The sequence below is a fragment of the Mustela erminea genome, chromosome 8 (genome assembly GCF_009829155.1).
Source record: "Mustela erminea isolate mMusErm1 chromosome 8, mMusErm1.Pri, whole genome shotgun sequence".
Taxonomy (NCBI): Eukaryota; Metazoa; Chordata; class Mammalia; order Carnivora; family Mustelidae; genus Mustela; species Mustela erminea.
The window spans coordinates 33,073,106-33,084,838 of NC_045621.1; the positions used below are offsets into that span (position 1 = coordinate 33,073,106).

Consider the following 11,733-nt stretch of genomic DNA (forward strand, 5'->3'; position numbering starts at 1 on the left):
AAGTTTATTCCCCTTGGATAATAGGGAAGCAATCATGCTTAATTAGGAAAACATAGAAAAGCTGGTAAAATCTGTCTTGGGCTTCCTTCACTTTTGCTTTCCTGAACAGGTGCCCAGGATTCTTATTTGGCTCCAAGATGCTCCAAACCCTGCTTCTTTTTTTTTTTTTTTTTTTTTTTTTTATTTGTCAGAGAGAGAGAGCGTGAACACAGGCAGACAGAATGGCAGGCAGAGGCAGAGGGAGAAGCAGACTCCCTGCCGAGCAAGGAGCCCGATGTGGGACTCGATCCCAGGACGCTGGGATCATGACCTGAGCCGAAGGCAGCTGCTTAACCAACTGAGCCACCCAGGCGTCCGCAAACCCTGCTTCTGTACCCCTTCCTAACCTGGTGCTTTACAGGGAATGCATCCTACTCCTCTCTCCACCTTCTTCACCCCAGACCCAACTCAAATCTAAATATCCTCATGTTCACTTAGGCCTAAAGAGCAGTCACTTGCAAAGCAAGTTAATGAGTGGATGCCCTTTATGGCATAAGTATATGGCATATAGTGTCATACTTCCTGAGCTCTTTGTCACCCACTCTGTTGGTTGATGATCTTAGTAAGAGGCCAGATGCTGAGGAACTCAATAATTTCTCTTAAGCAGAATCAAGAATTGATAAAAGACTCTAACCCAAGAAGCTTGGTATGTTTAAAATCTAGTTTCTGGTGAATAAAGATGAACGTGTAGACGAGGACAATAAGTCAGTTTTTCAGTGTTACCTTGAATCTATCATCTCAAAGTATTTTTTTAAAAAGTAACTTTTTAATAAGATTTTATTTATTTATTTGAGAGAGAGACAGTGAGAGAGAGCATGAGCGAGGAGAAGGTCAGAGGGAGAAGCAGACTCCCCGTAGAGCTGGGAGCCCAATGCGGGACTGTTCAAGCAAAGTGGCAGTCATCTGTTCTTGCATGAGTATTCACGAATGGTAGAAAGAAGAGCAGAATGGCCTCCTGATCATTCCTACTCAGAGAGAGAAAAAGAGATCTGACATGGGTCATTCAAAGTCAAATCTTATCTCATTTAAGGATATACACTATGAGTGGGGGGACCAGAAGGTTTGTTTAATGACCACAGAATGTTAGAGTCAGAAGGGATTTTCCAGATTATTTTTCTTGGAAAAATAGGAAAAATTGGTTTGCCACCCCTGACAATTCAGAGGAGGAGGTAGGCCTGATGATTGCTGTGTGTTAAGGATCAAGGAGAGAATTAAACACCATGAAGCAAATGGAGAAGAGCTGGTCCTGGTGTCCCCCAGATCCCACTTGCCCTTCAGTAATCGGCAAAATAGAACCAATTTTTGATGACTGAAGACACTACTGGCATTTCCATAATTATTCATTGATCAAGATACACCACCCTAGATGAAGACCAGACTTACAGGATGGCACATTATACCCATGACATGGTGAACAGCATCAACTGAAAGGCTCCAGAATACCCATCCTGACAGCAGGTATGCATGAATCACAAGTTAACACACATGGTTGCATAAGGCCTCTTTGTGAATATTAGGCAGCTGTAAGACACACTTTCAATTCTTGCCCCACTGGGCTCCCCCATCCCTGTACATCCATAACCTTTTCTCTATTTGGCTATTGTGACTTCAACATTATACAATAACTCAAAGACCTCTGACAACTCACTTCTTCTCTGCCTCAGCTTCAGTTGCCAACACATACTTGCTGTGACACTCACTCTTTGAAAGATTGATCTTGCCATCTAGGCTTTTATTCTTAATTCAAACATTCCCATAAATCACAGTACTAGATTTTTTCCCATGACCTACACTTTGTGTTTATAATACAGCTGTTATTTTAGGAGCATATTGAAAATGGGCCCAAAGCACCAAACCTGCAAAGTTCAACCCCCTGTATATAAGACAGGAGTTCGGTCTGTTCTTGGACCTTCTTGGTGTTGGCCGGAGATGTGGGTTTTGAAAGATGGTGCTCTAACTTCTCACCAGGCAGACTCCAGCCTTCAGTGGGAGTTGTTGGAGGCCTGACAGCCATTACAGACTTCTGAGGTGGATGCCTAGCTGTGCTGTTGTGAAATATTGCCATGGCTGGATGGTTCTCTTGTCTATCAATTTTTTATGAGATGAAAATATAATCTTTTCCCTTTTGTATCATGTATCTCAAAGCAGATTCATACTCAATGGCCCTTTTTATTTTGCTGCCATGAGTAGACATGAAGAAGATGAAGGCATGAAGCTTTCTTGGGTGTTTATAACATGATGACTCCCACTCACCTCTTAAACGTCACAATTTCTTTACCACCATCTGCCAGGAGGCCGTCAGGACAAATCCCATCAGCCACCACCATTCAAAAGCTAGGACCCTCCCCCACATATAACACTATTCATCCTCTATGTGGTTTCATCTCCCACTCCTTCCTACAGAGCAAAGCCTACCCATGGAATACCCTGGAACTCACTTCTTTCATCCTCTTACCCTTTCTGAATCCTGGATGCACCCCAAAGGCTCTGCTTGCCGCATAGCTCTCTTGTTGTGGTGGCAGTTCTAGCTCATTCAGCCCTTCATTCTGGTGTTGTCCTTGTTCCTATTATTCTGCTCCCAAGCCACCATCTTATCTCTTCCCTCCACTTCTCTCACTTCTAAGGTTCATTCCGTCAGACTAAATCACTTGCTACGCTCTTTTCTGTAGGCATCTATAAACTCCAGAGTTGCTCACCCTTGTTTCTAGAAAAGTTTGGCTTCTAGATCACAGTCATTCTCCAATGCCACATTTATCATGATACTTGAGGATTTTGTTACTCACTTAGATAACTCCTCTAAGTCCTAGCCTCGGAGGTCCTTGGTCTTTTTTCAAATGACTATGTACCCCATCCACAAATCTCATGGTCTTAGCCTTGTCACATGGTTACAGTCATTCACTGTACAATCCCATATGCTCAACTCAGGTACCTCCTCTGCTGACCACATTCTTCTAGCTTTGAGCTCACTCCCTCAAGTATCTTACCTTCAACCAGTCTTCAATTCTGTTGGGACTGCAATAGGTTCCAATTGCTGCTGTAACAAATTACCACACATTTAGTGGCTTAAAACAACACAAATGTATTACTTTACAATTCCAGAGCACAGATGTCAGAAATCAGTTTCACTGGGTTTAAGTCATGGTGTCATCAGAACTAGTTCCTTCCAGAGGCTCTGAGAGGAGCATCCATTTCCTTGACATCTTCAACATGTAGTGACCACTCGTGCTCCTTGGCTTGTGGCCTCTTCCTCTATCTTCAAAGTACATCCTTCCAATCTCTGCCTCTGACATTACATTGCCTTCCTCTCTGGCACTGTTTCCTTCTTATAAGCACTCTGATTACATTGTGTCCACCTGGATACTCCAGAATAATCTTCCCATCTCAAGATCCTTAACTCAGTCACATCTACCAAGTCCCTTTTGCCATAGAAGGTAACATTCACAGGTTCCTGAGATCAGGATGTGGACATCATTGAGGGGGGTATTATTCAGCCTACCATGGGAACCTATAATTCAATGGTCCTACCACCTTTGCTCATTCTCCTGCTTCCTCAAATCTTTCTTACCCTGCTTAGATCCATGGCAAGCATCATGACCAATCTCCTACATATATTCTAGACTCTTTTGTGTCTCTCTTCTTTCATTGTACTTGCCTGAAAACTCTCAATATGCCCAATGCAACTCTCCGAATTTTGAAAGCCTAAAACTGATGATTTAAAATTCCTAACCACTAAATTTATATGACTCAACCCAGCCCACCATATTTCTCTGGTCTCTTCATTTACCCTTACTCTAGATGATTATTATACTCTCTCCCTTTTTGGCTGATATACTTGCTTTTTATTTCACTCAAAGATGGAGCGATGGGGAGTCTCCCACCTGTCAGCAACCAACTGGCCTCTCTCTGTGCACATAGTGTCTTCCCTCTAGTACCTCCTCCCTCCTTCTAGTGGAAGGATGAGGTTATTCTTGTGAAAGACTAAATTCACTCCTCCTCCTAGCTCCTGGGTCCCATCCCTCTTCCCAGGACATTATACTAGGATTATTCTCCCTCTAGCATACACTTTTATCTCTCCTGTGCTACTGTATCCTTCCTGTCAGTATTTAATACTATAACATTTCCCAACTTAAAACAAAACAGCACTGCTTTGACGCCCTCCTCTATTTGTCACCATTTGTCTGTTCTCTCTCTACCAAAACTCAGTGAAAGATTTGTCTACACCAGCTTTCTCTACTTCTTCTCCTTTAGTGATGCTACTGGCACTTATGGTGTGAATTTTAAAGAGCTTTGTAAAAACAATACAAACGAATTATTTCACAGTTTCTGTAGGTCAGAAATTCATGCATAGTATGTCTAGATTTGCTCAGAGGGTCACAGGGATGAAATCAAGATGTTGGCCAGGACTGTGGTCTCGTCTGGGTTTAGAGTCCTGTTCCAAGCTCACTGATTGTTGGTAGAATTCAGATTTTTGTGGTCAACAGGCATGAGATCCTATTTTTTTTTTCTAGCCATTGTCAGAGGACCTCTCTCATTTCCTAGAGATACCCACAGTTCCTTTCCTGTGACCTCCATAAATATTGTACTTTTTGTGGGCCAGTTGGATGTGTCTCTCTGATTTCTTCTTTTCCAATTAATGGGAGAAAATTCTACTTTTAAGGAGCTTAAGTGATTAAGTAGGGTCTACCCAAATAATCTCCTTAAAAGCCAACTTATATGAGAACTTATTTACTTTAGCAAATTTCACAATAGTACTTTAGTATTTAGTATTTATATTAGTGATTGAGTGAGTAACTGGGAGAATGTATGTGTACCTGGGGCCAGAATTTGGGTGGTGATCTTAGAATTCTGTTAACTCCAGGCGGACAGATTACAAAAAAAAAAAAAAAAAAGAAAAAGAAAAATAAAAATCCTTTCTTTCAGGCTGATGAAACCAACCAGGGTGGAGGACTTGGCCAGTGAAGCTCCAGATTTGATACCCACTTGCCCCAAAGTGAGCTGCTTTTGTGCATTCTCTTCATGGCAGCCCTGCTTTCTCCCATGTGCTCTAATGTCTTACCATACTACAAAAATCACCCTTTTCAACATCAACTGTGATTTCCATGTTCCCAAATCCAATGCTCTGTTCTCATTATTCCTGTTATGAATTGAATGTGTGTCCCTAAAATTTATAAGTTGAAGCCCTAATCCCTCAATGCAATGGTATTATGAAGTACTTTTGAGCGGAAATTAGGTTTTTATGAGACCATACAGGTGGAGATCTCATGATGGAATTAGTGGCTCTACAAGAGGAAGAAGAGACACCATCATTTCTTCTCTGCCATTTGAAGACAAAGTAAGAAGGTGGCCATCTACAAACCAGGAAATGAGCTCTCAACAGGAACTAAATATGCTTGCACCTTGATCTTAGAATTCCCAGCCTCCAGAACTGTGAGAAATGAATGTCTGTTGCTGAAGCCACTAGCCTGTGGTATTTGGTTATAGCAGCCTGAGCTGACTGAGATAATATTTGACCTACAGCATCAGTATACCTCTCTCTTCCTCAGGACACACTTTCTTCTCTTAACTTTTGGACACTATTCTTTGATTCTTCTTCCACATGTTTAGCTATTCTTTGTTAGTCTTATTTACTTATTTCTATTCACTCTCTCTGCAAATCTTTGGGACTCCTTAGGGCTCAGTCCTTAGATTTCTTCTCCATCTAGACTTACCTTGACTCTAGACTTAGTCTATGCCAAATGTGTATCTTCTGCTCACATTTATATATCCATCTGGCTCCCAGACATGTTGGACTTTTCTAACTAGACTATCTTGAGTATAGCATGTCCCAAATCAAGCTCATGCATCATCCCATGACAAAAACCAATTATAAAAACAACTTAAAAATCTATTTTTGAAATGTTCCTTTTAAATAAATGACATTTTTGTAGGCTAAACCTCAAAATCATTCCTCAGTGTGTTCTTCCATCATTTCCACATCCAATATGAGCAAATCCCACTGATTCAATCTTCAGAAATATGTCCAGAATCTAACCATTGGACCCAAGGCATTACCATCTTAGCCTGGATTACAGCACTAGACTTCTAAAATGTCTTCTTGTTTCTCCTTATCTTCTCTATGGTCATTTTTCCTCATAGCAAACAGAGTTAACCTTTTAATAAATACATTACATCTGCTCAAGGACTGCAGTGGTTTCCCACTAAGAGGAAAAGCCAAAATCCTTTCAAAGGCCTCCATGGCCCTAGATTTCTATAACATCATTGCCAACCATTCCTTCTCCAACTCCCTCTGCTCTCGTCCTGCTGGCCCTTGTGCTATTCCTGAATGCTCTAGTTGAAATCTTTCTTCAGGATCTTCACTCCTACTGAAACCCCTACTTGAACTATCTTTCCTGCCAGATTATTGCATAGCATATTTTCTCTCTTTAGGACTTTGTTCAAAAGTTACCCTCTCTGGCACATTCTATCCTGCATCTTGCTTTTTCTTGATTTATCACCATTGGATGCACAGCATTTTATTTATCGGGTTTGTATCATCCAACCGTCTCTCTACTGTAACATGTTCATGAAGGTAAAGAGTTGTTTTTTTTGTTCATTGACAGATTCTTAGTGACTTAACAGAGAGGTTCCAGTAAACATCTGTTGCCCAAGTAAATACATTTTACATATCACAACTTTTTGAAATTAATGCAAGTAATGAAATTAATAACTGGAATAAGGTTGTCGTATCATTCTAACAAAACACTAGATGGAAAAGATTTCTCAGGTAAAAATTATTTGTGTCATGGAATATTTAATGATGACAATCTGCATTACATTCTTTCTTACCAAATAAGTAAAAGTATTTTAAAAGCTTCCAATGAACCAACTTTTGGTTTCTACTGACTCAGAGCTGGTTCTGTTATAGCCATTAAACCAAGATTACTCATAGCCCCCAAAATTATTTTCAATCTGGTATTTAGTACTGAAGTTAGAGCAATTATCAAAACTAGTTTTTACACAGAGCAGCGGGTTCCCTTTGGAAAACACATTCCCACTTATCAAAAAATGACGTTTTCTCAAGGGATTTGAACATCATGTCCCTAATACCAGCCCTCCTCTTAAAGGGAATTTGGAAAGAGCCCCCTTTTTCATGTTGACAGGCTCCAGATTTGAATTACTCATCAAAAGATTGATCACGATTAGCCAAATGCAAAAGACTCAGAGTATGAAATCATGAATTCTAACTACTAGAATTTGAGACTTCTTAAATTCACATTGGTGTCTTGGCAGTCAATTTATGATATGCATAAACAAGAACTCATTTTCCTGTAATTTGAATATGGCATTCATGCCAAAAAATCGTAGCATCAATTTTTGAAAGGCACTCTGGAACTAAACGAAATCTTTAAAATTCTTGGTTCAAGCTTAATAAAGTTACCAAAAGTGTCTCGCCTTTAAAAAGTTTGGCAATAAGTAATTTAAAATTTTGCACGTCCTGTGGTTTATAAATTTTGCTTCAAGAACTTTCTTCTAAAAAAATAGTTTTGTAAATAGAATTGAAATGGAAAATGTACAGGCTTTGTGAGCAGACAGACCTGGGTTTGGACACTGGCACCAATATTAATATGCACTTGTGTAACATCCTTTGTTTCCACGTTCGCCTCTGTAAGATAAAAATAACATCATACATCTTCCAGGATTGTTATGAGAATTAGGATGGTTAGAAATATAGTCCCTTAGGCAGGTGTATATGTTGTATATACACAAATGGAGTATTATTCAATCAGATAAAAGAATGAAGTATTGATACATGCTACAACGCAGATGAACGTTGAAAACATTTTGCTAAGTGAGAGATGTCAGACACAACATCACATATTTATGACTCCATTTATATGAAACATCTAGAATAAGTAAAACTACAGAGACAGAAAGTAGATGAGTTGTTTCCATGACTGGGAGGAGAGAGGAATGGGAAGTGATTGCTTAATGGGTATGGGATTTCCTTCTGGGTTTTTTTTTTTTTTCAGCATAAAAGTATTTATTGTTTTTTGCACCACACCCAGTGCTCCATGCAATCCGTGCCCTCTACAATACCCACCACCTGATTCCCCCAACCTCCCACTTCAAACCCCTCAGATTGTTTTTCAGAGTTCATAGTATCTCATGGTTCACCTCCCCTTCCAATTTCCCTCAACTCCCTTCTCCTCTCTAACTCCCCTTGTCCTCCATGCTATTTGTTATGCTCCACAAATAAGTGAAACCATATGATAATTGACTCTGCTTGACTTATTTCACTCAGCATAATCTCTTCCAGTCCCGTCCCTGTTGCTACAAAAGTTGGGTATTCATCCTTTCTGATGGAGGCATAATACTCCATAGTGTGTATGGACCACATCTTCCTTATCCATTTGTCTGTTGAAGGGCATCTTGGTTCTTTCCACAGTTTGGCGACCTTGGCCATTGCTGCTATGAACATTGGGGTACAGATGGCCCTTCTTTTCACTACATCTGTATCTTTGGGGTAAATACCCAGTAGTGCAATTGTAGGGTCATAGGGAAGCTCTATTTTTAATTTCCACACTGTTCTCCAAAGTGGCTGCACCAACTTGCATTCCCACCAACAGTGTAAGAGGTTCCCCTTCTGGGGCTTTAAGAGGGTTCTAGAATCGGACAATGGTAACGGTTGCACAGTATTGCAGATGTGCCTCAGGACACTGAGTTTACACTTTGAAATGTTAAAATGGTAAATTTTATGTTATGTGTATTTTGTTGCAGTAAAAAAAAAAAAATTGTTACCAGAAAAAAAAATATTGCAGCATTCTGTTCACAGTAAAATTGTACTTACAGACATCTGTATCTACACACACACACACATACACACACACAGGAACCTATACAACAAAATACTGGTGATGGTTATCTCTGACATCAGGTAATCTGTATTTTTTTAATTTTAAAAGGTAATCTGTATTTTTTTAATTTTTAAAAATACATATGTATTATTCTTATAATAAATGAAGTTTAAGGGGGAGGACAAGGGGGCAAGGGGGGAATAAATGATTGGGATTAAGGAGTATTTGTCATGATGAGCACTGGGTGATGTATGGAAGTGTTGAATCACTCTATTGTACACCTGACACTAATATTACACTGTTCACTGTATGTTAACTAATTGGAATTGAAGTAAGAACTTAAAAAAAGAAATGAAGTTTAAGAACAATGACAATGAACAATGAGAAAATAAAAGTGCTGAATAAATAAGATGAAAGTAAACCCAAGACTGACTTGCACTGTATGTTTATAAAATAAAAATGTTCAGCATTATTTCATAATTGCTACCTGCCTGATCACAGCTCTGGACTGTGCTTGGCTGCATAGAGCCATTCTGCCTTGTGTACCAGAACTTATAAAGAACCAAATCCCTTCCTTCACATCTAATTTGCAAATCAGCAGAGTGGGCATAAGCCTGGAGAGTAAGCAGGAATAATGGCACATAAATCACAGCATGACAAGATAGCTATAACACTTACCATTATAGTATATATAACTATAAAAACCTCATTTTAAAAAATGTCCCTGTCCTCCTCCCTCCAAAGGAGAGCTCACATACCAGACAGTGAGGATCCAAGCAAGATATTAGGCAACTCTACTTATAACTGCCGTTATTTCTCTCAATAGCCCCATGAGAAAGAGATCCTTATTTGAATTTTACACACAATAAAATTTGGACTCAGGGTGAGTCCCTTCTTTGGGTTCAGAATGCTTAGCAAATCGTGGACCCAGAATTCAGGCCCTGGTGCGTGGGAGCCCACAGCTCATGCTCTGCCCACAGTGACATACAGCCTCTTATTATCAGATGGATGGGGAAGCAGATGCTGTAAGAGGTAACACCACTGGGCTGAGGTCACAGCAAATGTGTGTTGGACTTGAGATTTGATCCCAAGCTTCCCACTGAGTGAATTTCCATAAAACTCATCTGCCTCCCAGGCATTTCTCAAGGGTGCTGACTACATAGATGCCATTGCTTCAAGAGAGCCATCAGGAAGACCACAATGCAACACAACCTCAAAGAATTAGTGAAAAGATAACTGGCACTTTAGAATAAGTGTGTCTCATGTGCCAAGAGAATAATGGTTCAGCTAAGAATGAAGTTCTGACATGAAGTTATAAAATGTTCCAAGTTGAAGCAGATGCAAAAACTTGATTTCAAATGGTAGGATGATGGAGCGACGATGCTGATAGGAGATCTACATTAAAATTTGAGCTGTCATACAAAATGAATGAGCCCTCTTAAAGACAGAACAAGACAAAACTTGGTGTGAGCCTTGCAGGCAGATCCCACTGCCAGCCTGGTGAGCCATCCAGAGCCTTTGTTCTGAGGATGTAATCCATCTGTGAGCAGATTTTGATATACGAACCACATTCCCCCTTGGCCTCCACGGTAGGCAAAAGGTGACACTTATCTAGATAATGTTCTCTAAACACATTCATCGGGACGTTTTCAGTGTGGGACTTTTGAGCCTAAAGAGAAAACATTAATCATTTTTCTTCATTTGCAACCGTTCTAACATAGCCGACTATTCTCCCCAAGGAGCCTATCCTGGTTTCTATTTTGCACGCTCCCGCATGCTTTTGAATACCTTTCGAACCCTGCTCAGAGCCCATCTGGGGGCTCTGCAGAGCCACATGTCAACCAGGTGGCCTTCTTTACCCTCGCTGCCCCGTTGCAAGCCTTGGCACTAAAATTACATTCCGTTCCCACGTCTCTGACCATATCGCCCCTTCTTTAAATAACCGACCTGCTCTTTTTCTTCAATCCATTCGAAATAAATTCAAATTCAGGGACTTGACCTCCCGATTCTTCCATGTGTCACTTCCCTGCTTCTGCCAGCCTGTGCCTCCTGTTCTTGTTTCATCTCACACCTCCCTTCCCTTTTGATCAGTGCCTCCCTGGGCTCCTTCTCGGCGGCTCTTGTAGTTTTGTGCTTGGGCTTTCTCATGTGCTTCCACTCCTGACAGCCCTTATGGCAGAAACACTTTCCATCTCAGACGCCAGCTTCTCTCTCTACCTTACACTTGCAATTTCTCTAATGCTCACTTCCTTGGTGAAACCCTTCTACACGCTTTCCAGGTGGGGCCACCGTCCTCTTAGAACCTCCTTGGGTTCCATTCCCTTACCCCTAACCTGTTCAATGGAACCCTGGAATTCCGTTAACCAAAGGGGGTGCCATACTGATTTGAGTAACTTCAACACACTTCCAAGCAAGGGAATGTAGGCCAGAGAAGCATGGTTTCCTCATTCATTCATTCATTCATTCATTCTTCAACACATTTTCTGATAAGTTATTATACATCAGACACTATGTTGGGTACTTTCTATGGGTGTGTGTATGTGATTATGATTATGTCGTAAAGAGTCACAGCAGAGATCCTGAAACTTCCTTGTCCATGGCACTCTTATTGTCTCAGTATTATTTTCATGACATCCTTAGACTTGTGAAAATAATAACTAATAGTTCTTCGTTTAATTGAAAAATTAGATAAAAACAGCTTCATAAATGTTTATGGGTTAATGATTGAGTAGCCATTCGAGCAACATGTAAATGAAAAGAAAAATATTTTGTTTCATTTCTAAATAACCACGATTACTTATTAATGAGATGTATGTGCCTATTGGGCACTGAACAAATTCTCATTCCTGGAATCAGATTG

General features: G+C 40.3%; 1 long non-coding RNA gene across 1 annotated transcript; it reads right to left on the minus strand.

Annotated features, from left to right (window-relative positions):
- Positions 1–3,023: 3,023 nt before the first annotated feature.
- Positions 3,024–11,318, minus strand: LOC116596842. The gene is made up of 3 exons (XR_004288335.1): positions 10,821–11,318; positions 7,614–7,681; positions 3,024–3,070 (listed from the first exon to the last, which is right to left on the minus strand). It is a non-coding gene; the product is annotated as an uncharacterized LOC116596842 (long non-coding RNA).
- Between the last annotated feature and the right edge of the window lie 415 nt (positions 11,319–11,733).